Genomic DNA, 22,890 nt, shown 5'->3' on the forward strand with positions numbered 1-22,890 from the left:
ACCTGGAAATTTACTTTAAATGTTAGATGGAAAATGTATTGCTCAGTTTAACCAAAGTAAGAACAAGAATCCATAAACCTTCATAAAGACAAACATCTCCCAGAACATTGAGCTGCTGAAGTGTCACTGAAGGGAAAAACTATTTGTCCTCCTCCATCCAGCAACACCTGAAACACCTGAGTGGAAGCTCCTCCCTACACTGTGTTTGAAGCAAAGCACAAAGGAGACACCTGCTGGAGCAGCTGGAGTCCTACAGACACTCAGCCTCTTCACTACACAAACACCTCCTACAACATCCACTCTTTCCACTCTGACTGCTGTGTTTGTGGAAACACTCCAACACACACCGCTTCACATACCAACATAGAAATGTGTGAAAAAGAGCTGAGCTGATATTAAACATGAGGATTTATTCAGAAATACAGAGTCAGGAACAACATCTAGACACACATTACCTCTCAGCAGCAGAAGAACAGCCTTTAAAGTCTATATCAATACCCTTCGACACGTTGCTCTTTAAGGAAACACAGCTGGGTTCAGGTCCAGGAGATTCTGGCCTCTTATTGATCCTAAAAGAAAAACAATAAATGTCACAGCTTCATGAGACAGGAAGGAAAAACTGGAAATATTAAATTAAAGACATGATGAACAATCTCATAAAAATAATGTGCTTACTCTTTGTCACATAACAGTCTTTTGTTAAAGTTTACAACAGCACCCTTCGACCTGTTGCTCTTTAAGGAAACACAGCTGGGTTCAGGTCCAGGCTCTGGATTAGTTTCAGGGTTATGTCCAGCTGAGCCTGGTACGCCCCACAGCTCTGGGCTTTAAAACAACACACACAGAGGTATGAGTGTGAATAAAGATGGAGCAGTGATGTGAGTGCTGAGCTGTGACATGGAGAAGAGTCATGGACAGTTAGAGATGGTCATCTCACCTCTGAGCTTTGGTCTGGCTCTCATGTTCCCCACACAGAGTGCTTTTAGAGGGAGGGACTCCCTCCTCTCTGTCCTCACACTGATCCATGCTGCTCAATTCACATCAGCTCACACACACTTTCTACCTTCACCTGCAGAGGAAACACAAATCATTCATGTGCACATAAACCAAAATCCTCCTTTCCATCATGTGTGCTGTCCAAATATCAGCTGAATGCAGTCAGACAGCAGTGTGAGGCACAGGAAGCTGCCATCAGCTGCTCTACTTCTACTATCAGTCCACTACATGGAGCCATGAAGCACACATGATGCATTCACTGACACACACTGATTCACTGTGACTGGAAGTTTAAGTACATTAAGCCTCCCCTCATCTACATTGTGCTTACAACCCACTGCCCCCCATCTCCCACCCCCATCAACCTCCTGGGGCCAGGAATGACTGGAACTGAATTGGAAACGGGCGTAATCAAACATAAATCTGTTATTCTTATCCAACCTGTCTGCCTGGACACAGTCTGCTGACCAATCATGGAGCCTGTGATTCGCTTGGACAACAACTTCATGAATGTGGAAGTGAAACTGAGTGTCAGCTGAGTGTCGAGCAGAAGAGGAATCAGAGAAAAGTGACAGAGCTGCTGACTTTACAAAGAAAACTAAAACCATGTTGAAGAGATTAAACAGATAATACAAGCTAACAACAACACAGCTGCTGCTGCAGACAAAACACATGTATGAGTGTGTGACAGGAAAAGCACTGAACAGAAGTTTACTATTAAAAATGCAGCATGTTGTAAAAAGTTTGGTCAGTGAGACTGAAAAATAGCTGCATAAGTTACTATTGTGAACAAACCCCTGTAAGAACCCTGATATTACCTGAATAAGATCAAATCCTGATACGTAGTGCAGACCTTGGTAAGAGATACGGTCCAACTGGAATATAAACCTTTGGTGTGTTTAATCCAGTCAGTCTCTGAGTAACTCCACTCCTCTGCTTTCTGTTGGAAGAGAAACGAAAGTTTGTAGCACGATCCTTTTCCTCAGAGGCCTGTGTTGAATTTATATTACATCTAAGATAAAAAAATAATTCACAAAGTCTGCTCTGTCCTCCTGTCCTCCCTGCAGTCTCTGTGAGCTCCGCAGAGTGATTATAAAGACCCGGAGCTCAGAGTTTCTCCAACACCGTGGTCAAGTGTGAGCCACGCCTGCCACCCGTTATCTGTCAAACTTGAGCTTCAACGCTAAGTTTTACGGTAGTGCTGCTTCTTATCCCTTTTTGCTGATCACACACATAACAACACACATGATTTTCAGGAAGTTAACAGAAATTAAGCCACAGTGTCATTTGTTTTTCACTCAAGTTGTCTTTTCTTCTTAATTTTTCTGGTATGCTTCTTCATTCATGATTCATTCAAATCTAAAATAACTTCAAAAAATGTAAAATATTTCTGAAAATCATCTCTTATAGTTGAAATTCAGTTGTCATTTGGCTCAGCTGCTCTTTCATGCATCCATATTTTCACCTCAAACTGCTGCTTGAGACACGAGAAATTAAAGAACAACTCTGTTCAAACGGAGAAACTTTGAAGGAACTCAATAATGTCATTTAAATGGTTTCAGGTAGGTGTATGAAGGTTCTGTATTCAATCATATATGATAGTTGACATGAAATTCTGAATTCATCTTCTTGGACACCCACACTGCATAATTCTGTAGAAATGAAATTAGTCGTTTCTAATCAATTTCAACATCAAATATCATAACATTGCATCAAAATGCGTAAAAATGATTCTTGATAGCTGACCTTAAAGTCTCTGTGCATTCTTCCTCTGGGTTACCTTCTCTATATATTTGCAGTTTAACCACCAAAAGCTGCAAGGTTTCAGAGAAATAAAAGGAGCGTTCTACTCAAATTTAATAAGATTCATTTAATAAACAATAGAAAAAAAACTTTGACAGTTGTCATAAAATTCTTAACAAACTCCTCTTCTGTCTGTAGCTCAGGAGTTAGAGCAGGGGCCCGTTCTTCGTACGTCACTTACTACATCCAAGACCAAACCATCGCGCTAACCGTGAGCTCGCTAATCCGGTTCTCCGAACACACCTGCTGTTGACGATTAGTACAGCTGGATGAAGTAATGTGAGATCACTGGGTGGCTTAACAGGGGCTACGCATCGATAGTAGAAACATTGATCGGCAACCCTTTGATTGGTCGGCGAAAATGTCGAAGGAGCGCGCTCGGTATTTTTCGGCAGCAGAGCAAGAACTCTTGAGTGAGGGATTTCAGGAGTTTCAGAGTTTAATCAGAACGCAAGGGAACACTGCAAAGGCTGCAAAAGCAAGGAGAGAGGGCTGGCAGAAAGTTGCTGACAAATTAAACTCGTAAGTAATTTCATATCACACTATATTATCCAATATTATATTACATTATATTATAATATGTTATATTATATCCCCTTTCACATTAGAGCCACAACAGGACCCACTAGAACATGGGAACAAGTAAAAGTGAAATATAAGAATATTCTACAGAATGGTAATATTTATCACTTATATTGCTTTTAGTCTCTTGGAAAGAGAACCTGAAATACTCTGTTTGTTTGTTTATAACAGCAACCAAGAAAAGGGCAGAGCAACAAAAGACAGGTGGTGGTCCTGCACCCCCTCGTCAACAAGTTGGTTAAGTGAATAATACCCTCACGGGAAAATCGATATCTCTCTATGAGCACACTGTCGCGCTGAGCTAAAGGATCCTGTCTGTCCCGCAATATACGCTGAATTCTGAAAACTCTCCTTATCAATCTTGCACCTTCCGCAATGGGTGGCTCGCGTATACGGACAGGACATGGCTGCGACAGACTTCCCAAATCCACCTTCGCTTTTATAGCCGTGGTCTCCCATCTTGATTACACGAAGTAATTTACAATTACTACTCTGAAATATGAATTACATCTGTAATAATCACATACATGTAATAGAATGTTAATAGTACATTTCCCTTTTTTAGGAAATGACCTGTATGTATCTGTGTGACATCAATAAAAGGATCAAGTGCTGCATTATCTTTAGTTACATTGATGTTATTTATTTATGGTGAAACAGTGGTGAAATATCGCTGTTGCTTTCGTATAAATGAAGCGGACATACCTGCGTGGCCGCGATCTAATCCTGTTTACATAAAGTAAACCTGCTCCCGAGCAGGTTTACGCTTACGGCTCTGTTGCTACGACAGCAAGTCCCGGATGAGCTTCGGGGAACCGAACGATCCAAGATCACGCGAAATCGTCAACAATCAAATCCAGCTAACTTACTTAGCGAGGTACGAAGAACAGGCCCCTGGTCACGAAATAACTGGAAGGTTGGTTGTTTGATACGAGATACTAACCCCAAGATAGAAAACTCTTCTGCACAGGAAAAGTCCTTGAATGAGTCATTTGTATGAAGCACTTTGAATGCTCAGAGTAGAAAAGCACCATATCAGAACCAGCCTCACCCACTTGTGATGGGTGGGTGGCTGTGGCTCAGGTGGTAGAGCAGATCAGCTGCTGATTGGAAGGTTGGTGGCTCGATCCTTGGCTTCCCCAGCCTGCATGCCAAATATCCTTGGGCAAGATACTAACCCCAAGTTGCCCTCTGATGATTAGTTTGCACTTGTGTTTAGAAGTGCTTGTGTGAATGAGGCCTGTTGTATAGAGCACTTTGAGAACTCCAGGAGAGTAGAAAAGCACTATATAAGAATCAGTCCATTTACTACATGTCCGCAAAGTTTCATCTCCAACCACTGCAATATTATTTGTTAGGATCGCTGTTCTCTCCGGGTACTCCGGCTTCCTCCCACCGTCCAAAGACATGCAGCTTGTGGGGATATTTAGTTGGATAATCCAAATTGCCACTAGGTGTGAATGTGCGAGTGAATGTGAGTGCGAATCGTTGTCTATCCCTGTGTGTTGGCCCTGCGACAGATTGGCAACCTGTCCAGGGTGTACCCCGCCTCTCGCCCTATGACAGCTGGGATAGGCTCCAGCGCCCCCGCGACCCTGAAAAGGAGAAGCGGAAGCTGATGGAGGATCGCTGTTTTTTTCCTCAGGGTTTTGTGATGCCTTTTTGTTTTCGAGAGTCTTTTGTGTTTTAGTTTGGATCTTTGTATATAAGGATGGTTAATAGTTTGCTTTAGGATTTACTATATCCCATGTACCCTGTTTTCATATTGTAGTTTGTCTTCTTGGTTTTGTAACACTAAATATCTGCTTTTGTGATCCCTTTCTGTACTTCAGTTATGTCCCTTTGTCTGTCTTGTCTCTCTGTTTGTCTGTCATTGTCTGATTTCCCCATCTGTCATGTTTCCCATTCACTTATATTTTCCTTTCTGTTTTCTACATGTCTGCGTATGTCTCTGTGTATCATTTCCTCTTTTTTATCGTCTCGTGTCTTGTGAACTTAGCTTTGAGTTTTACTTCCCCCATTTGGTTAATGATTTGTTCCCATCAGTGTCTCAGTCTCGTCTGCATTTATCTATCTCATGTTCCCCTGTCCAGTCTGTTCTCCTCTATGTAATTTAAGCCTTGTTCTCCATGTTTTCCTGTTTTATTGTTTTAACTGTTGCTTCCTGTGACTATTGTAGTTTTCTCCTGCATCATGTCTCTCACCCGTTGCCTCTCGTCTCATTATCCAGTGTGTATTTATTGTCCCCGTCTTCTTGTGTACTTTGTGCTTTCCTTGCTCTGTGTTCCCATGGTTTTGGGGGCGGTGGTGTGGGATTGATTAAGGAAATGGCTGAGTTAATAGGAATGACCAAAATGAGAAAAATAAATCGATCTTCAATAAGAGAAAGGATTATTCTAAGAAGGAATATTTTTGATGGATCAGAATTATATAATGAAATATGAACAAAATCTTTTGTTAATCATTGTTTATTAACTGAACCTTGTTGAATTTGAGTAGAACTGTTTTTTAATTTGGCAGAAACACGGCAGCAGTTTGAAATGAAACTATCCAGGCTGTAGAGTAGACGAGCAAAATCAAGAATCCACTGAGATTTTCATGACAACAACTAAGAAGGATTTCTTAAATGAATTGTTGATACGCTGTTATGATAATCCACTGAGCTTATTGAATTTGGGGAGAAATGTCCTTTAATGTGCAATCACACAGTGGGCTGAGATGAAACTGCACACAGTGTGGGTGTCCCAGAAGAGGAATCAGTTAGAAATTTAGTGTCAGCTAGTAAGCAAGAATTTAAAAAATATTTTTACAGATATCAAATTTGTTCTGTTATATAAAACTCTAATTTATACTAGTCAGGTGGATCATCAACGATCATCAATCAGTGCAGTACCAGCAAAATTCAGACAGACACACAAACACACACATGCACAATTTTACTGTCTTAACACAGTATCATAAATCTAATTAGAATATGCTATAGTCCTTTAAATACCAATTTAAATATATTTCAAAAATATATTACAGCTTTTTTCAGTCTGTTGAACAAAAATCCCCAAAGAAGAAGAAGCACTACCATAAAACTTTGTGTAAAAGTGCAAGAAAGTTTAAGAGGCTTACAAATGACGGCTCACATAACTGCGGTGTTACAAGTCAACCTCGTTGATATCTGTCATCATGAACAATGCTATGGTTTGTGCTGGAGCGAAGCTGCACACAGCTGATATTATCAGAAAAAAATACATACTGATTCGATTACCTTCACACGCAGATTCACACAAAGACGACCAGCTGCATCAGCGAAGTTTAGAAGACAGACAGTGAAACTTAAAAAAGGAAACAGACAGATTTGTGGGAATGCTGGGGCTGGGGAACATCAGTAATTAGAAACACAAAATGTTTCTAAGCATTTGTAAATGTTTGTTGGAGGGTTTAGAGGAGCTGAATCATTTTGTGTGAAAGTTAAAGTCAAACACACTCTTAGTGTTTTTAAATCATGCTTTTTATTTGTTCTTGTTTCTAATGTCTCTGTAAAGCACTTTGAATCACCTTGTTGTTGAATTGTGCTATACAAATAAACTTGCCTTGCCTTGCCTTGCCTAGTAGAGAGAGACTGTGTCTGCAGATCAAACAGGTCTCACTGTGATGTCCCTTTAGTCAGACTCTGTCTCTGCTACATTAATGACTGAAAGTTGTCACGTTCTTATTTAGTTAATACTCTTTAAACCAGGTGTACACTTTTAGTTTAATACATTATAGATTCTCTGATGAAGAAATACGGTATATATATGTAACCTGATGAAGCGGTATCTAAAATGTTTTTATGTTTGACATACCAAGACTGTTTCACACTGCAGGAGTTGCAGATGATAAAACAAAGACTGTAAAGCGAAGCAGCTTGTTTGCTGTTTATCACTGCCTGTCCATTAGTCAAATTAATATTACTTTTATCAAAAATAATTTCCCGTCTATATTTGGTCTTCCTCCATAGTCGCCATAGTCACATCATTGTGTTTTGTTGATGTTTCCCCTCCTTGTGATTCATTCAGTGTCCCCATGTCGGTCCATGTGTGTCGAGCCGTGTCTCTTAGTTTGTATCCTGTTTTATTTGGACAGTCTCGTGTCCTGTGTTCAGTGTGTTCAGTTTTGCTTTCTCCTGTCTCATCACATCTAATTTGTCCCTGCTGTGTCCTCATGTGTTTCCACTTCCCTTATCATCCCTCTGTGTATATATTGTGTGACTTTCCTTTTGTTCATTGTCCCTACATTGTTTAGTTTCACTTTAGCCATGGCATCATTATGTTCATTTCAGTCAGCTGTTCCCCCGTGTGTTTCCACTTCCCCTGATCACCTCCTGTCTGTATTTAAGTCCTCTGTCTTTCTTTATTCAGTGTCAGGTCGTCTGCGTTGCCTCCCTTCAGGTCTTATCACAGTTGATTCAAAGTTATCACAGTTTTGTCACAGTCAGTTAGTTTTCCTAGTTTGGTTTCAGTTTAGTTTTTGCCACTGCTCATGATGCTTTCATTTTGTATTCACGTTTATAGCCTAAATAAACAGCTTGCCTTTTTTTTCAAAACTTAGTTCTGCCTCCTTCCCTGTCTGCACTTGGGTCCACTTCATCATAACACCGGTGTACCCCACCATGACAGTTATGTCCAAGTTTTCCATGTTCCCAGTGTTTAGTTTCCCCACTTTAGTCTTGGTTAGTTTTCCTTTAGTTTGCTCCTGCCTTTTGTTTTGTTTTGCTCACCAGCCTTGAATAAACGGTTCGCTTTTGGTTAAACTTTTGTTTCCACGCGTCTGCTTCTGGGTCCACACTTCAACCTCCACATAGTCCACAGCCCACACTGTGGTTGGGATCAGGTCACAGAGTTTTGGACTTTAACTGGCATTTTATGCAAGGTTTCATTATTTTCCTGGAATTTACTTCCCATGTTTTGCTGGCTGTGTGTTATGACTCTGGAAATTATTCTAAAAAATATTAATTTGTGATTGTTTCATGACCAGATCCTACAGACTCTTTACAGTCATTATGGGATGGTTTTACAGGTGGGGGACACTGATATTTTTCCTCCTCATACCAGTGTCACTACTGGTATGAGAAGAGACCAGTAACCTGTACTTGTATCTGACAAAACAATCAGAAACAGATTTTATAAGGGTGGCCTGAGGGCCTGATGTCCTCTAGCAGGCCCTGTACTCACTGACTGGAACCATGCATGATTGACATTTGCCATAGAATACCAGAATTATCAGGCCACCACTGGCAGACTGTGTTTTTCACCCTGAACACATATGACAGATATGAAAGGGTCCAGAGAAGTTGTAACATCGTTCTGCGTGGCCAGTTTGATAGTGGGCCAGTAATGACCCAAGAGGCATATCAGTGGAGGGAGGCACAGACATCTATGGGCTGGCAGCATCACCCTGACTGCAATTAGGCATCAGGATGAAGTTTCTGGACCTCTGGACTGATTACCAAACTCTACGCTGGTGCAGTGGTTGCTCCTCCTGCTGCAAGACAATGACACCAAACACACCTCCAGGCTGTGTGAGGGCTGTTTGACCAAGAAGGAGCGTGATGGAGTGCTGACCAGATGGTCTGGCCTCCACAGTCACCTGACCTAAACCCAGTGGAGATGGTTTGGGATGAGATGGAGCTCAGAGTGAAGGCAAAGGACCAACAAGTGCTCAGCATCTCTGGGAACTCCTTCAAGACTGTTGGAAACCATTTCAGGTGATGACCTCATGAAGCTCATGGAGAGAACGCCAAGAGTGAGCAAAGCAGGAATCAAAGCAAACATTAAATTTTAGTAAGCTCTTTGGGATCCACTAAGGTTTTTGAAATTCCGTCATATTTTGTTTGAGATATCTTTTTTCTCTGCTGATCAAACTGGAGAGTCTCACTGTAATGTGCCGGCGAGTCACACTCAATTTTACTTTTAGTTTGGAAACTGAACAGACTTTCAGTAAAAATAATGATTCAGCAATGTACAATGTTGGGAACTAATACATTTATAACTATTTTCTAAAGGATCATTTAATGCCACTACAGGCAAGCTAAAGTCTAGCTATCATTTCATAATTCCCACAGCAAAAGTAAGGTGACAGGTGACCACAATGTGGCAACAAGACTGAATTAAGACTGGAAACCTGCACCATCATCTCATCCATCCTCTCAGTTTGGAAAGTAGACCTACACCATTGTCTCAAAGGTATACTCTTCTGTTGGATAATTTGTTGGTTTGTTAAAAACCGACAGAGGAAGCTGTACAAACACATCACATGTCAGTTTTCAGCAGAAGTGTAGGAGAGGACAAAATGTAAGCGCTGAGAACTTCAGAATCTGAGATTTGTCCAGATTTATAGAGGAACAGATCAGATTTATTTTGTTTATATCATGTTCAGTCTTTCAAAATTAGAAAAGGCAGAATTTGTGCTGTTCAAACACACTGATTCCACAAAAAGACAAAAATGTGAAATTGCCTAGCTAACAGTTACAGAGTGTTACGAGTTCAAAATTGGGGATGGAGACAAGAGAAAAAACCACAATAACAACACTGGTCCGGCCGGGTTGAGTCAAACGATGATTTTAATGATCACACGCGTGGGAGATGGACACTGTATGCAGACAGCCTCAGATCTCAAACTGGTGGAGCATTGATCAAACTTTTATAGCCTCTGGTGCCCCCACCTTATCATAAAAGCCTAAACATTCACATGCTTTTCTCTCACACAGCGCCTAAGCTACGACCTTGGCTCCCTGTTTATCTGCTCCTGCTGAGATGGGGCAGAAAACTCCAGCATGTTCTCTTCTAATCAGACAAATAAGGCGATGACTTTCTGCGAACAGTATTTCTTATAACATCATAAAACAATATCATTCATCCACAATAAATCAGCAGTCTAATGTAATGCAAATCAGTTTAACTAATGCAATAGTTATCAGCTTCTTCTAATTCAGGAAAATAATGCCAACTAAAACTACCTAATAAGTCACAATCTTTACTTAGGGGTATAACATGGCATAAAATAATATTATAATCTAACACTATGCATTGTATAATAGCCAGTGAGGGGACAGACATGGCAAATGGTGCAACATGTCAGACTGTGGGATTATACATTTGTTAGTTTTTCTAATGGCCTCTTCAAAAGGTAAGTTTTATTCCATATTGTCATTTTTGGTTTTTTAAGTTATTTATTGTGACAGGAAAACAAAACAAAACAAGAAGCTCCTAAAAAGGTCATAAATGTGAGAACTTTTCCAAAGAAATCTCAGTCAGTTATGCCTGAGATAGAGAGATGATTATAACAGAGTAAAGATAGCATTAAAATGTTGGTGACAGAAGTAATGCTAAAATCTCAACAAGCCAAAGTTACATACATGTTAAAGGGAAAGATCAAACAGTACTGAAATGAAGAAGTGGGCATTACGGGGCTTCCCCAGTGAAATAACTGAACTTGGAGCACAAAATAATAAATAACATACCAGTAATGCGCGGAGGGAAGGCTTCTGAGAAAATGTATAAGTTCACAGGGAATTTCTACAATAGCACGAGTTAGATGTGGGCAGATTGATGCAGTTATCAATAGTATTGATACCAATGCTGGTATTGTTACTGGAGATATACTACTGCAATAGGATTGGTACTTTGTTTCTGTCCTGTAAGTTCAGTATGTACCTCGGTGAATTCTGTTATGTAGTTGTTGTTGTTTTTTTAAATGAAACATAAAACACGGACTATGAAAGCCTCTTATTTTGTTTGTGCAGCTCTAACAATAGTGATACAAGCACAGCAGACTGTGCTGGCTGCAGTGGGAGAAGATGCTGAATTCAGCTGTCAGCTCTCGGAGACTAAATACATCCTTCAGGTCACATGACAGAAAATCTTACAAGATGTGGAGACAAATGTTGACACCTACAGCTTTACTGAATTTTCAAAATGCAGAAAAAAATGATTGAGTTTGCTGATTAAAACACTGATGAAACTCTGCACTGGGAAGTTTTTGTACTTTACTTGGTACAGTTGATCATTCTAACATGCCTTGGAATGTCCCACAAGGAAGGGAGATTCTTCCTTCCTTCGGGGACATTTGAGTTTTCAATAATTTGGCTATTGTACGACGTTGTTTCAATACGTGGTACAATAGCCAGTGGGGACACAGAGATGTGCACCATGTCAGACTGTGGGATTCTGTGTTTGTTTTTTCTTTTTATGGCCTTTTCAAAAGGTAAGTTTTATTCCGTATTGTTGTTTTTGTTTTTTAAAGTTATTTATTGTGACAAGAGAAAAAAAAAGAAAACAAGAACCTTCACTCGTAATAATTAAAAATTGATCCTAAAATGTGAGAACTTTTCTCTGAAGTGACAAAGAGATTTTCTTTAGACAGAATTAGAGGGAGATACAATTACTGAAGAGTTTAGATTTTGTTTGAATGAGTGACAAAACGTTTCTCCCACTGAACACTCAGCCTAATAAAACAGAACAAAATCAACTTTCTGTGTCATGAGTTGTTCATCATTCAGATTAATGAGACTGTTTTGAGAGCTGTGTGAAAACAGCTTTAGACTGTTTTGTTAAAGGTTGCCCCATGCCTATTCATATTACGATGAAAGCAATAGATAAACCACATGTTTGTGTGTTATGTATGTATGGTTGGTAAATTAACAAAAATTGGGTTGTATGTGGCCTACAATGTAAAAGACGTTTCACAACCCCAATGTAGTTAAAAACAAGAAGGCACTCATTTCCATTAGACAGAGATGGAGTTCAGGTCATAAGTAGTTTACTGACAATTATTTAACATTTGAAATGAAAAGATCCGTCAGTCCATTCACATATATACTGTTCAGAGAAGGAATGTAGTTTAGAGCAAAGTGTAGTAGTGTGAAGTGGCTAAACACACTCACCAATTGTTCTAAAATAAACAATTTATCAAAACATTAACAGTCTTTCACACATACATACGGTTTATACACTATTTTAAAAAGAAGGGGTTGAAGACCTGATTGATTACAAAAAGTCTATTAAAATGTTCTGGGTAACCACAGAAATCTTAGTCAGTTATGTCTGAGAGAGAATGTTTATGACAGAAGTAATGCCAAAATCTCAACAAACCAAAGTTACATACATGCTAAAGAGAAAGATCAAACTGTGCTGAAATTAGGAAGTGGGCAATATAGGGCTTCCCCAGTGAAATAACTGATCTGAAATAATTGAGGCACAAATTAATAAATGACATACTAGTAATCCACAGAAGGGGAGGCCTCTGGGAAAATGTAGAAAATCAATGGGAATTTCTACAGTAGCACGAGTTACCAGTCAATACCAGTCCTGGTATTGGTTATGTTGAAGTGATGGGTTTTATAATTCATTTTTGGTCCACTGAAGGGATTGTTTTGTAACCCCAATATTGATATTTTGTAAATAAAAAATATGACCTCAATTAAACCTTTAAATTCCCTGCACTTGTCATAGATATCTACATGATGTCCAACAAATATACATCAAGTCCAAGGTTCTAATGTTGAACGCCATATTGATGTCCAGCTTAAATCATGGTTGGACCTCCAAATTGTTGGAAAAGTTCAAATGCAGTACAGACCTCCAGAATTGGTCATGGACCAACAGAACCAATATAGACACGATCTGTACATCTATCTGACTTTCTTTGTTTAGTTGGTAGCTAACTGAATTGTCTTACTTTTTTTTTATAGATGAAAGAAAATGTCCCTGAAACATACAGTATGAAACAATGAGTGTCAGGTTTATATTTATAGTCTACATCACATTTAAGTGGTACCCATATGTCAATTTGTTTGAGCCTAAAACACAGACTACTCCATGACCCAAATTATTGTTTAATCCTTCCCATCAATACCTCTCAGTTCCACATCTCTAACTCATGTTATTCTCCATGCAGCTCTAACAGCAGTGGTCCAAACACAGCAGACTGTGCTGGCAGCAGTGGGAGAAGATGCTGAATTCAGCTGTCAGCTCTTGGACACTGAAGACGTCCATCAGGTCACATGGCAGAAAATCTCACGTGATGTGGAGACAAATGTTGCCACCTACAGCAAGTACTGTGGTCAGAGAGTGAATGATGGCTTTAACGATAAAGTCAAGTTTAAATACACTGGACTACAGAACTGCTCCATAGTCATCAGGAATGTGACGGAGCAGGATGAAGGATGCTATCACTGTCTGTTTAACACTTATCCTGAAGGCTCCTTCACTGGTAGAACCTGCTTCCAAGTCTATGGTAAGAACTTTTGCATTAATGTGTTTAAATGTGCTAGAAACTGATTTCCTTTCAACAACATATTCCTTGCAATATCTCCTGATCCTTCACAGAGCTGCATGAACCTGTTGTTGATGTCAGAGAGTCAAACTCTGCTGAAGAGTGGGTTGTTTCCTGTTCAGCCACTGGTCGACCTGCTCCCACTGTAACACTCTCACAACAACACCTCAGCTTCTCACAGTACAACACTGTCAGTGTGTCCAACACCAACGCTACATTCACTGTCACCACTACAGCTGTGCTCTCAGGTTCACGTAAACACAGCACACAGGTGGGATGTGCAGCACGAGTGCTCTCTGCTCCTCACAGAGAGGTGATGGAGACGATTCCTTAGGTCCAAAAAACATCTGTTGGTGGTGAGAAACTCTTTCTGTATACCACAGACTAGACTAGAGACGGATGATACTTGGGTAAATTTGACTGGGATCTAATAACAATGACTTCAGTACTTCATGAGTGATGTATTATTGTTGGTCAGCGTCACGTTTTTCTGTTTTTTTCACAGATTTTCCCTCAATCACTGTAATAGCTGCAGCAGTGCTGGTGTTGGGGTTTGTCTTTTTCTGTTGCTCCACTATGCTGCTTGAAGAAAAGTTACCTTTTCACTTTCTAGTATGTCGTTTTGTAATGTGTCTTATCTTATTAACATGATAGTGATTTATTGATTCTAACCCTAAATCTATCCAGTAATGTCTGCACATATTTTCAGTACTGATTTTAAAGTGTTTTAATCCTTCTGTCACTCAGGGAACCCAATAAGGATTCAAATACTTCAAAAGTCAACATATGACATTGATGTGTAAGACTATTTAATAATTATTTATTTTTTATATTTCATTTATTCATTCATTCTTTGCACTGTGATTTAACCCATCTTTGTGTAAAGCAGGGGTGTCAAACTCCAGGCCTTGAGAGCCAGCGTCCTGAAGCTTTGAAATGTATCTCTGCTGCAACACACCTGAATAAAATTATTAGGTCATTAGCATGACTCTACCCTACTCAAGTAAATTTAAATACCGTATTTCCCGGACTACAGAGCGCACCTGAATATTAGCCGCACAAGCTAAAATCAGGCGAAAATCCTGTTTTGTACATACATTAGCCGCACCTGACTAAAAGCCGCAGGTGTTTCAATGTTGACTTATCATATGTAAGAGAATATGCACAAAGGGAATTGTCAGGAAAGAGATGGCTGTTTGGAGACATCACTTTTATTAATATTTTGAAAAACAAGTTATGGGTACATATTTGCATAACCTTTTAGGGTATATGTACAAGTAGCGGTAATTACAAGTACAAAACATGTACTGTGCTTCATAAATGAGTAACAAATGTAGTACATAACAATAACCTACAGCACACCAGAAAAATAGATTCAGACTACCTTTTAGGCTCAGGTGCAGTGACACGGCTTCAACAAGAAGAAAAGTCAGTCATTCACCATCTTTCTCTTCTTCCTGCGCACTAAAACCACCAAAGTCCTCTCCTCCAGTGTCGGATACGAACAGGCTCAGGGTGGCTTCGTCATCCACTCTCAGCTTCTCTCCTTCGTTGTCACTTGCAAAACCAAACAAATCCTTGTTGTCAGTGTCAGAGTTGAAGAGCCTCCTCTCCATCAGGCAGCAGTCCAGCCCTTCGAAATCCGTTGGTGATCGTGGATGTTTTCACACTTTTCCACGCTGTCATGTCACACAGTCATGCTTACGTTTTTATGTCCTGTATATAAGTTGAATTGCAGGGCCGTGCAGAGAGGTTTAAAGGGGCGGGTGCTCAAAGTTAAAAAGGGGCACATTGAACCAGGCTGAATAACAACAACACACATTCATCAAGAATCTAATATGGGAAGGGCAGGGCTGTGTTGATCTGAGATTGTAGACATTAAAAAGTCCATAGGAGAGATGGTAGCAGATTAAACAAGGGTCATGAGAAAATAACAAAATACAAAGATTGGTGACAGCGCTTGGAACCATAAGGCAACAAAAACTGTGAGAAATAATTTAGGCTCTGCCTGTGAATCACTCTTTGCTTCTCTTCTTCCTTCCATCCCATCATTTCATATATCACTCTCCACTTGCTGTCTATGTGAGAACAAGGCACAACTTGCTATTGCAATAAACTATAATCTAATTATCCACACCTAACAACTCCTGCACTTAATCTATAATAAAATGATGACAGAAAAATGTTATAGCCCTGCCTTTAGTAGCCTCACACAGCTCCTGCTGTTTCCTCCTCATGTCCTTACCAGCCATGTCTGCACAATGTTATATCATGAGTAATATTTTTTTAAATCCAGCTAAATAAAACACACACATGCACGCACACACAGTGACATTTTAGACCTTCTTCAGAATACTGTATATACTATGGGCATCGCACTGATCCAGAATCCTTACATTATTATTTATTACTAGAGCTACAATAATAAAGCAAAGAGGAGTGGGAAGTAATAAATATGAAATAATGTATTTATGATGATTCTATTTGTTTCACTATCCACTCTGTGCAGGGGCAAAGCTTATTACATTTTTAAACTGTAGAGATACAATAATCTTACTGCTGTAAAATCCAAATTTTGTCTTATTTAAAATATAAATCTAATATAATCTGCTTCTTAATGTATGTTTTTTAAAATACAGCGTGTGTTTTTTAAAATATTATAATAATGCATAATTATGTGGACATGCATATTAGATCGTTTTTTAGTGAAATATAATCCCTCCAGAAAGGCAGGAAAAGCCCGGAAACTTACTTTAAAACTAAATATGTTCTAAATACTTTAAAACTAAATATGTTCCCTAAAACGGTGTCAGAGCTACAGACCCATGACAGCCTTACACAGGTAGCCAGCAGCTATGACCAGCACTACTTGTGCAGTTAATAAAAGGACAGGTAATGTTTGTCGCGCTGTTGCACACACAGCACGCTCGTTTGTTTCAGTTCGTCAGTAGCAACAAGACAGCTTACCAACGTGTACGTAATAAGCTGATACTCCTGTGTGCTACACACTACAGTGTACGCTGTACACCTACTTACTGGTTGTGTCGCATCAGTCTGTGTCTCTGAGTTAACTTGTGTTTCTCCTACAGCTCCGGACCGCTAAAAATGCGCGTGCTCTTTGTGAGCTCGTTCCCGGTGTTGTGCCAAAAAGTGAGCAGAGTGAAGCTGACCCCCCACCCACTTGAAACATAAAGGCAAATAGGCGGAGCGGTTAGTACTACGTTTGTGCAGATTTGTGCAGGTAAAATTAGTGTTTGTGCTGCTACGGTGTTTGAGATATTAAACATTATTTTATAGGTCATTCAAAGGTCACCATCCCCCCAGACTGCTCCAAAACGGGCCAAAATGGTCTACTTTTTTAGTGCTACGTTTGTGCTGATTTGTGCAGGTAAAATTAGCGTTTGTGCTGCTATGATTTGAGATATCCTGTTATGGTTTACTGCTGAAAAATGTCTTTTTCAAATGACCTTTCACTTTGTGTGTTCACTTGTTCAATAAAGTTCTGTTAAAAAAACCCTCTTGTTGTATTTAATCAGCTAAATTTGTAATGAGTGTATTTTTTTTTAACTTCAATTTCTTTACTTCAATCACTTTTTGTTCATAAAACCACGATGCAAATGCTTGAGTATTTATTTTTTTTAGAGTGGATTAAAAAAACTTTATTGAAAACTACATTTGAACATTTTACACTCCCATGAACACTTTTTGAGAAACGAACAAGCTAGCAGTCTTTTGCATCAAATACACATTTTCTGGCAGAAAAAACTATTATTTGGCATTACTGTGTCTGAAGGATTCTTAGAACAGCGTTCATCTGATTTCTGAACAAGGTAAGCTTACATTTAAAATACTGAGGTTTTAGTTACTGAGTTAATACATGATATAGCTAACTGTCTGGATCAAAAGGATTTTTTTTCAATGTTAAACATTTTCAAAAATGTCCAAGAAAAAAGTTTCTAAAGCACTTTAAAACATGTAGCACACTGGACTAAAGTGCTGTACAGTACATGGGTTAAATACTCAGACTCAATTTAATAAACTCACAAATTCAATAGCTCCATCTTAAAAACAATAATTCCACAAAATATGAAAGTGTAGATTGGTGGAGAACTTGGGGGAGGGGATGCTCCTGGCTGTGTATATAGTTCAGAAATCACATTTTGCTCCATCATAATCATAGTGTGTTTTTTTTTAGATGCCTCGAAAGCCATCTGTAGACAAGGTTTCCATTTTTGCAGTTCTTTGCAATTCAAAAGAGGCCATAGTCCAAAATGGCAAAATAGCCACTCCAGCTGCATCAGTCTGGAAAGAGCTGAGTCAGCAGCTAGAAGACAAGATGTCAGCAAAGGCCCTGTACACTTTTGTGAAGCTAAATAGACACAACATCTGGTCAGCTTTGGAAATCAGTGATCAGGAAAGTAATAGTGAAGGAGAGTTAGATTCACATTGCATTTCTCCTGGACAAGAAAACTGTCAAGCTTTTGAACTAGAAGTCCCTTTTGAGGACTGGGTTAAATTTATTCCTGAAAAGGTTGAATACAATGACAAGTTTTCTCCTACCCTAAAAAGGGAATACACAATTTTGAAACCTGGCACTTGGACTCATATCATCAACGATCTTATATGGAAGAAGATCAAAAATACATGTACACTTGTGTTCCGTAGAGCAAAGGTCCATCCAACTGTCAACAATAATTATCTGGACATCAGAGGCGACTGTAAGGAGTGTCATGGCCAGTTAGAAATGTCATGTGACAGACAGCCAGCAATTAATAGTCCAATGGTGCTCCAGTGTTTCATGAGAAATACAGATTTCTCCCTGCACACTGGCCACTCCAAGCGGTTCATGTCTGGAAACCTGCGTGAACAGATCGCTAAAGAGCTGTGTGAGGGCAGAATGGAACCGGCTGTATGGAGGTCAGCGAGGGCAGCAGATCTGATGGATGTTGGAGATCCTGAGCCAAGCCACCTTCCAAATTTGGCCACTCTGCGAAAAGCCAAACAAGAGAGAAAAGACTTGGAATTAGGAGATAAGGACCCCATTGCATCTCTGCAATTGTTAAAATATAGTGTTCCTCACAGTGGTAGCATCCGAGATATTGGACTGGACAAGTTTTTCTGTCACTACTGGAGTCAAACACAGATGCATGTTTATAAGACATTGTCAAAAAAATCTCCCCCAACTGTGTGTTTTGATGCAACCGGTTCAGTTGTGAAAAAACTGCTGAGACCAAATGGCAAATCTGGCCATATCTTCCTTTATCAAGGTATTCTGAAAGAAAACAATTGCCCCAGTGTCCCAGTGGTGCAAATGCTGTCAGAGAAACATGATGTTAATGCCATCGCAAACTGGTTGACAGAATGGATTCGTGCAGGTGCACCTGTGCCAAAGTATGCTGTGAGTGACTTTTCTCTGGCAATTCTGGGAGCTCTGGTCAAGGCTTTCACTCCTCATCCTGATCTGAAGTCCTACCTTAATGAATGCTTTCATGTCCTTCTTGGAACCCAGTCTGCCAAACTCCCCCCTTGTTATATCAGGGTTGATGTTGCGCACTGCATCAAGATGATATGCCAGTGGGATTGCCTGAAGAAGAAAACACATCGTGTTAAAGATTTCTTTGTCAGGTCATTAGCAAAACCTCTTCAGTCTCAATGTTTGGACCATGCAAAACAGCTCCTACATGCTATCACTGTTGTGGCCCTCAGTGAGGCAGAAGGTGATGACAGTTCTGGAGCACCTCTTCCTTCAGAAAGGTGCAAGAAATACTTGAAAGCCCAAATTGCTCAAGACTCCATCATCATTCCAGATGAACAGACGGAGGAAAGTGAGAGAGTGGATTCAGTGGATGAGATCCAGACTGACCTGCGACAGTGGGTAACAGAAATATGTGAGGAGAGCAGGTCACTTGCTGCAGCAAATGGGGATAGAGATAATATTCACTTTCTCCCTGAGATTATTCCTCATATAATAAGACTGGCAAGTTACTTGCCACTCTGGACAGGAATAATGGTCCCTCTCTTCCAAAGCACCAGCATCACAGCAAGTTCAGCCACTGTTGAAGCTGATTTCAAAAACATAAAACATGGCCTTTTCAAACATGACAACTTGCCTCTTCGAGTCGATCGCTTCATTGCTCGTCATCTTTCCTTCATCGAGGGAAATATGCGGATTTGTTCTGCAAAAGAAAAGGTCAAAGATGAGGCAACGGTGGGATCACTGAAAGTCACAGATGCCAATTCTGGATCCATGACGACTCACAATGCAGAAGACAAAATAAAAATGGATGCTCACCCATTTGTGGGATCTGATGCTACCATAAACATTCTTCCGGCTGATGGGGATGCAGTTGAGAACTGGAGGGGCCTAGCTGTTCCACTCAAAAAAAGGAAGAGGACTTCCTACCTCTCTTCATGTACCGAATGGCTCCATGCAGATGAAACTTTTGGGGCCAAAAGAGTGAAAGTGGGATTATTAAAAAATGGAAACCTCCATCAGCCTATTAGATTAGGGGAATCGACAATCTCTGTGCTCAATACCTGTGCATTTGATGCATTTTTTCAGTGCTTATGTTGTGCCTTCTGTGACAGCTCCACATTTCAAAATGCTGTTCTGAAAGACAGTGAAAACCCAGTCCTGCAGCTGGTGAAAGCCATTGCCACAGATGGTGTGACCCAACAAACCTACAGGAGGAGAGCAGAGCTGCTTAGTGTAATGTTTGAAGCTGTCTCGTTGAGGTCTGCTGCGATCCAAATCGATGCTCAGTGCAATATCTCCGCTGTAATTGCTAAGACAATGAGGAACATCTCAAGTGTTTATTTTACCAAACACTGCTCTTCACAGCACTGCTACCTCAGCAAAGGGATGACAAGGGAAGTGCCATTTGTTTCTCCTGCCATCTCTGTCCTCAAAGAGTCTGGTATGGCTCATCTTGGCACGGCTGTGGAAGCAGGACTTGGCCTACCTGAGTCTACCTGCCTCAGGCCACTCTCCAATCCATCTCTGTGTCCATCAGAATTCAAAACAGAAGACAGCACCACAGGAAATGAGCTCTGTGCAGGGACAGTTACTCACAGCTACAACATTGGAGATATCGTGTGGATTGATACTGACCTTGCAAACCAAACAGAATTTCCACTGAATGAATTTCCCTCCAACCTGCTTCTCCAAGGAAAGTCGTTCACTTTGAGGGCATTAATTGCTTTCCATGGAAAGATGACCACTGATGGTTTGGGGCATTACACTGCATACTGCAGGAGAGCTCCATGTGTGTGGGAGTGCTATGATGACCTGGGAAATGGAGTGACAGGAGCATCTGAAAAGAAAAAAATACAACCCCATGCTGTGTTATACACAGTATATTGAGTGCTGCCTGCATTTTTCTGTTTTATTTGGTTCATTACAGTTACATGTGTTCAAATGGCTAGTGTGTGTTATCAGTAAGTTCAGTTTTGCACATAAAGTTAAAGTTCTAAATTAAAAATCTTTTAACACTCTTTTCTTTGTCAGTCTGATGTATATTTGCTTTTACACACCAAGTCACCTTCACCCATAGCCTTGAAAGTAACCGTTCCATTTTTCTGTCAATAATTTTCCAGTATTTCTTTTGTGTTTACCTGGTGGCTTAAGTCAGGGGTCAGCATCCTTTTCATTTCAAAGGGCCCCTTTCCCCCCTGCTGCTACAAAACCTGTCTAGAGCCTAAAAAAAGAAAGAGCCTATAAATATCTAGAAAATGAGTTGTTATATCGTGTAAGCTATGGAAATGTAAATAAAAATGTTTATTTTTAGATTTGATAAGACAATGAATCATCAAAGCTTTATAACGGAAAAAAGTATTTGTTAAAATGAAGCCAGCTACGAGCATCCTTTCCATAATAATTGAAAATTAGGAAAGATGGGCAACCAACTTGAAAATTACAGTAAACAGATTTGAACCTAAGAAACATTAAATCACTTTTAAAAGCCTTGTACATTCAATGAATAGTCAATGCAGATATTTCATAAAAAAAAAAAAAACTGTTAACAGAACCCTTTCTTGTTGTCTTTATAATAAAAAAATGACTTACTTGGTCTTATAAGAGCCACAGTGGAGGGGCCGGAGAGCCACATGTTGCTTTAGAGCCGCAGGTTGAAGATCCCTCGCCTAAGTGCTGTGGAATATTCAGTTTTCTACACGTAGGTAACAATCTATCAAAGCAAACACTTCATTTTTTCTGAGACAGCTACATTAATAATAATGAACATATATAATTCAAAACAAAATCATAGAGGCCAACTGGGTATGTAAAAAATAATAATAATTTAGGTATACGTGAATCACTTCACATGAAACTCAGTTTTGCCACAGAAAAAATAAAAACTTTAGCCTACCTTGTGTACGTTTCTGCACTAGTAACAAAAGAAATATCAACCTTTCCGCTGAATAAATTGTGTTACTAAAGTGTAAACTAATAAAAGTTAATATGCAGCAAGCCTAGAAAAAGTGCAAAACTCCACAGCTGCTGAAACTCACTGCCACAGACACTGGTGTTATACAGCGTAGGCCGTAATAATTAAAATCATTATATCTCAGATACTGTAGCAGCACAAACGCTAATTTTACCTGCACAAATCTGCACAAACGTAGCACTAACCGCTCCGCCTATTTGCCTTTACGTTTCAAGTGGGTGGGGGGTAAGTCACTGCCACGTTGCTCAGTTTGTTCAGACCCCAAGCTGCAATGTGAATACAGCCGAACCGCCGCATTTTTGTTTGTCGTTAAGAGACTCGTTCGGGATAAGTTTTGTGGAGGACAGAGTTTGCTAATATACGTTTTTAATGAGTTTTAGCCGAGAACGCAGCTGAAATGCTAGCATGCTAAGTTAGCCTGAACGCTAGAGGCTTGTGAGCGTATTCGCTGCAGTTTTTTTTAACAGCGTGCACTCTTTTTTCCTTCGTCAGGTGAGGTGTACTGGCAGTCGCGGGACACACACAGATCAGACACATATTTCTGTGTTGCAGGTATGGAGATGTTCTTATGTTTTGGAGATGCAGTCTTTCATTCATTGTTTTTATAAGTACAGTGTTGTATTGCCTGTTGGATGGCGGTTATTAATATAATTGTACTGAAGTATAATGTTTGAAGTATAAGCACTAGAATATTGGGTCCTGGTTATTGAATTGTATTTATCTGACTGTTTATTTGTTTTTGAATTATTTTGTTTAT

At 39.8% G+C, this 22,890-nt stretch overlaps 1 long non-coding RNA gene and 1 pseudogene across 1 annotated transcript; one reads left to right on the plus strand and one right to left on the minus strand.

The window, feature by feature from the left end:
- Window positions 1-10,523: 10,523 nt before the first annotated feature.
- Window positions 10,524-14,074, plus strand: LOC146577590 (OX-2 membrane glycoprotein-like; annotated as a pseudogene).
- A 3,260-nt stretch (window positions 14,075-17,334) lies between these two features.
- Window positions 17,335-20,521, minus strand: LOC146577591 (uncharacterized). The gene is made up of 6 exons (XR_014891421.1): window positions 20,224-20,521; window positions 19,979-20,126; window positions 19,797-19,862; window positions 19,368-19,549; window positions 19,160-19,270; window positions 17,335-18,673 (listed from the first exon to the last, which is right to left on the minus strand). It is a non-coding gene; the product is annotated as an uncharacterized LOC146577591 (long non-coding RNA).
- Between the last annotated feature and the right edge of the window lie 2,369 nt (window positions 20,522-22,890).

The sequence above is a fragment of the Mchenga conophoros genome, linkage group LG3 (genome assembly GCF_057382185.1).
Source record: "Mchenga conophoros isolate Kocher_MC1m ecotype Shallow Benthic linkage group LG3, M_conophoros_male_GT1.1, whole genome shotgun sequence".
In the NCBI taxonomy this organism is placed as follows: Eukaryota; Metazoa; Chordata; class Actinopteri; order Cichliformes; family Cichlidae; genus Mchenga; species Mchenga conophoros.